A 5,739-nucleotide genomic window follows, 5' to 3' on the forward strand; every position below is an offset into this window, starting at 1 on the left:
TTTCCCCAACCATAGCCTTAAGTAAATGGTCCTCTTACTCCCATACATGCAACTATCCGGTTCGCGTCCTTAAGGTTTCTGTCACTCCGGCAGAACTTCCCCCTTCTAGTATACAAGTACTACCAACCCTATGGTGCTTGATCCATGCGCGCACAAATATAATGGGCACCAAGGACGGTAATATATCAACATACAACTCTAATGAACCAAAGAGAAACAACCAATCAATCAAAGAACAAATAAACTATGGCAACATGACATAGATCATAGGATTATAACTTATAGCATCAAACACCATGTTTACATAGGGTGGTACAGAGGTTTGTGAGAGGATGGACCACTGAATACAATGAGGAGTTGGTGATGGAGATGTCGGTGAAGACGTTGGAGGGTTCAGCGAGGAGCGCCGGGAGGCGGCGGCGTGGGCGGCGCCGGCGGCGGCACGGGGGACTCCTTCCCCGCCGTCGGCATCATGGGGGAGCGCCGCCCCTTAGCCTTCTTCTTCCTTGAGTTGGTGCTAGTGTAGATGAGTGTTTCCCCCTCCTTGGCTGCTGGAGGATTTTCGTGACAATGCTTGGGGGCCTCCAAAAATAGGGTTTCCCATCAATATATAGTGTTGGAGATGCAATCTAGGCAATGGGATGGATGCCCCTTTGATCCAAGGGCTCTTGGGCACCTCTACAACCTTCCTAGGACTCCCCTCTGTCCTTCATGAGCCTCACAACTCGTGGCTGGGCCGAAATATACAGGTATGGAAAGAGTTTGTGTCAAATACGTCACCAACTTTCGGGTCCCGAGACTGCACGAACCTCCGCAGTAATTCTGCTCTGTCTGATGCATCCGTTGTCCGTTCTGGACGAATAAGATATCCAAATTGTTCGGTTTGAAATTATCTACAACTTTGTAGTTGACGACTTTTCCATTGGACGTCGTTTTGATGGAGTTTTGAAGCGATCTTTGAAAAGTGTTCAGCAGGGACAGATTCCGGGAAATTCCAGATTTCATCATAATGAGCTATTTCCTTCCATATTTGCCTATTTCCTGCACAACAAAGTTGAAACCAAGAACTTGTGCACTTTTGCAACTATTAATAGGTTAGTCCCTTAAAACATATAGTAATTGGTGTAAAACAAGCATGGAACATCAAAAATTATAGATACGTTTGCGACGTATCAATGCCGTTCGCTTTCTCGACTTAACCATTGGTTTGCGGGTGCGCAACCGAGGCAAATTGTAATTTGATGCCTACCTCTGCGCAATACGCCTTGAATTCCTTGAAGATGAAGTTGCTACCATTGTCTGTGACGATACTATGAGGAACTCCAAATCGAAAAACGATACTTTTGATGAACTTGACCGTGCTGGCGTGTAGTTGACGTGGGAGTTAGAATTCTTTGTGGTGTAACTTTTCTTCAGTTCCTCGGCAACGGCGCCAGAAAAAGAGCTTGATGGCGTGTAACACACACGTTCGTTGGGAACCCCAAGAGGAAGGTATGATGCACACAGTAGCAAGTTTTCCCTCGAAAGAAACCAAGGTTTATCGAACCAGGAGGAGCCAAGAAGCACGTTGAAAGTTGTTGGTGGCGGGATGTAGTGCGGCGCAACACCAGGGATTCCGGCGCCAACGTGGAACCTGCACAACACAACCAAAGTACTTTGCCCCAACGAAACAGTGAGGTTGTCAATCTCACCGGCTTGCTGTGAACAAAGGATTAACCGTATTGTGTGGAAGATGATTGTTTGCGAAGAACAGTAAAACAAGTATTACAGCAGATTGTATTTAATGTAAAAGAATGGACCGGGGTCCACAGTTCACTAGAGGTGTCTCTCCCATAAGATAAATAGCATGTTGGGTGAACAAATTACAGTCGGGCAATTGACAAATAGAGAGGGCATGACAATGCACATACATGATATGATAAGTATTATGAGATTTAATTGGGCATTACGACAAAGTACATAGACCGCTATCCAGCATGCATCTATGCCTAAAAAGTCCACCTTCGGGTTATCATCCGAACCCCTTCCGGTATTAAGTTGCAAACAACGGACAATTGCATTAAGTATGGTGCGTAATGTAATCAACAACTCGCATCCTTGGACATAGCATCAATGTTTTATCCCTAGTGGCAACAAGCACATCCACAACCTTAGAACTTTTCGTCACTCGTCCCAGATTTAATGGAGGCATGAACCCACTATCGAGCATAAATACTCCCTCTTGGAGTTAAGAGCAAAAACTTGGCCAGAGCCTCTACTAATAACGGAGAGCATGCAAGATCATAAACAACACATAGGTAATAGATTGATAATTAACATAATATAGTATTCTCTATCCATGAGATCCCGACAAACACAACATATAGAATTACAGATAGATGATCTTGATCATGTTAGGCAGCTCACAAGATCCAACAATGAAGCACATAAGGAGAAGACGACCATCTAGCTACTGCTATGGACCCATAGTCCAGGGGTGAACTACTCACTCATCACTCCGGAGGCGATCATGGCGGTGAAGAGTCCTCCGGGAGATGATTCCCCTCTCCGGCGGGTGCCGGAGGTGATCTCCGGAATCCCCCGAGATGGGATTGGCGGCGGCGACGTCTCGGCAAGGTTTTCCGTATCGTGGCTCTCGCATCGGGGGTTTCGCGACGAAGGCTTTAAGTAGGCGGAAGGGCAACGCGGGGGGCCACACGAGGGCCCCACACACTAGGGCCGCGCGGCCAAGACCTAGGCCGCGCCGCCCTGTTGTGGCGGCGCCTCGTGGCCCCACTTCCTTTCCCCCTCGGTTTTCTGGAAGCTTCGTGCAAAAATAGGACCCTGGGCGTTGATTTCGTCCAATTCCGAGAATATTTTCTTTGTAGGATTTCTGAAACCAAAAACAGCAGAAAACAAGCAATCGGCTCTTCGGCATCTTGTTAATAGGTTAGTGCCGGAAAATGCATAAATACGACATATAATGTGTATAAAACATGTAGATATCATCAATAATGTGGCATGGAACATAAGAAATTATAGATACGTTTGGGACGTATCAAGCATCCCCAAGCTTAGTTCCTGCTCGTCCCGAGCAGGTAAACGATAACAAAGATAATTTCTGGAGTGACATGCCATCATAACCTTGATCATACTATTGTAAGCATATGTAATGAATGCAGTGATCAAAACAATGGTAATGACATGAGTAAACAAATGAATCATAAAGCAAAGACTTTTCATGAATAGTACTTCAAGACAAGCATCAATAAGTCTTGCATAAGAGTTAACTCATAAAGCAATAAATCAAAGTAAAGGTATTGAAGCAACACAAAAGAAGATTAAGTTTCAGCGGTTGCTTTCAACTTATAACATGTATATCTCATGGATATTGTCAATGTAAAGTAATATAACAAGTGCAATATGCAAGTATGTAGGAATCAATGCATAGTTCACACAAGTGTTTGCTTCTTGAGGTGGAGAGAGATAGGTGAACTGACTCAACATAAAAGTAAAAGAAAGGTCCTTCAAAGAGGAAAGCATCGATTGCTATATTTGTGCTAGAGCTTTTATTTTGAAAACATGAAATAATTTTGTCAACGGTAGTAATAAAGCATATGTATTATGTAAGTTATATCTTACAAGTTGCAAGCCTCATGCATAGTATACTAATAGTGCCCGCACCTTGTCCTAATTAGCTTGGACTACCGGGATCATCGCAATACACATGTTTTAACCAAGCTGTCACAAAGGGGTACCTCCATGCCGCCTCGTACAAAGGTCTAAGGAGAAAGCTCGCATTTTGGATTTCTCGCTTTTGATTATTCTCAACTTAGACATCCATACCGGGACAACATGGACAACAGATAATGGACTCCTCTTTAATGCATAAGCATGTAGCAACAATTAGTGTTCTCATATGAGATTGAGGATATATGTCCAAAACTGAAACTTCCACCATGATTCATGGCTTTAGTTAGCGGCCCAATGTTCTTCTCTAACAATATGCATGCTCTAACCATTAAGTGGTAGATCTCCCTTACTTCAAACAAGACGGACATGCATAGCAACTCACATGATATTCAACAAAGAGTAGTTGATGGCGTCCCCAGGAACATGGTTATCGCACAACAAGCAACTTAATAAGAGATAAAGTGCATAAGTACATATTCAATACCACAATAGTTTTTAAGGCTATTTTGTCCCATGAGCTATATATTGCAAAGGCGAATGATGGAAATTTAAAGGTAGCACTCAAGCAATTTACTTTGGAATGGCGGAGAAATACCATGTAGTAGGTAGGTATGGTGGACACAAATGGCATAGTGGTTGGCTCAAGGATTTTGGATGCATGAGAAGTATTCCCTCTCGATACAAGGTTTAGGCTAGCAAGGTTATTTGAAACAAACACAAGGATGAACCGGTGCAGCAAAACTCACATAAAAGACATATTGTAAACATTATAAGACTCTACACCGTCTTCCTTGTTGTTCGAAACTCAATACTAGAAATTATCTAGACATTAGAGAGACCAAATATGCAAACCAAATTTAGCAAGCTCTAGGTGTTTCTTCATTAATGGGTGCAAAGTATATGATGCAAGAGCTTAAACATGAGCACAACAATTGCCAAGTATCAAATTATTCAAGACATTTTAGAATTACTACATGTAGCATTTCCCGATTCCAACCATATAACAATTTAACGAAGAAGATTCAACCTTCGCCATGAATACTATGAGTAAAGCCTAAGGACATATTTGTCCATATGCAACAAGCGGAGCGTGTCTCTCTCCCACACAATGAATGCTAGGATCCATTTTATTCAAACAAAAACAAAAACAATAACAAACCGACGCTCCAAGCAAAGTACATAAGATGTGACCGAATAAAAATATAGTTTCAGGGGAGGAACTCGATGATGTTGTCGATGAAGAAGGGGATGCCTTGGGCATCCCCAAGCTTAGACGCTTGAGTCTTCTTAGAATATGCAGGGGTGAACCACCGGGGCATCCCCAAGCTTAGAGCTTTCACTCTCCTTGATCATATTGCATCATTTCCCTCTCTTGATCCTTGAAAACTTCCTCCACACCAAACTCGAAACAACTCATTAGAGGGTTAGTGCACAATAAAAATTAACATGTTCAGAGGTGAAATAATCATTCTTAACACTTCTGGACATTGCATAAAGCTACTGGACATTAATGGATCAAAGAAATTCATCCAACATAGCAAAAGAGGCAATGCGAAATAAAAGGCAGAATCTGTCAAAACAGAACAGTTCATAAAGACGAATTTTAAAATGGCACCAGACTTGCTCAAATGAAAATGCCCAAATTGAATGAAAGTTGCGTACATATCTGGGGATCACGCACGTAAATTGGCATATTTTTCTGAGCTACCTACAGAGAGGCAGGTCGAAATTCGTGACAGCAAAGAAATCTGTAACCGCGCAGTAATCCAAATCTAGTATGAACCTTACTATCAAAGACTTTACTTGGCACAACAAAACACAAAACTATGATAAGGAGAGGTTGCTACAGTAGTAAACAACTTCCAAGACTCAAATATAAAACAAAAATACTGTAGTAAAAACATGGGTTGTCTCCCAAGAAGTGCTTTCTTTATAGCCATTAAGATGGGCTCAGCAGTTTTAATGATGCACTCGCAAGAAATAGGAGTTGAAGCAAAAGAGAGCATCAAAAGGCAAATTCAAAACAAATTTAAGTCTAACATGCTTCCTATGAAAAGGAATCTTGTA

Source organism: Lolium rigidum, chromosome 7 (assembly GCF_022539505.1).
Source record: "Lolium rigidum isolate FL_2022 chromosome 7, APGP_CSIRO_Lrig_0.1, whole genome shotgun sequence".
Classification (NCBI taxonomy): domain Eukaryota; kingdom Viridiplantae; phylum Streptophyta; class Magnoliopsida; order Poales; family Poaceae; genus Lolium; species Lolium rigidum.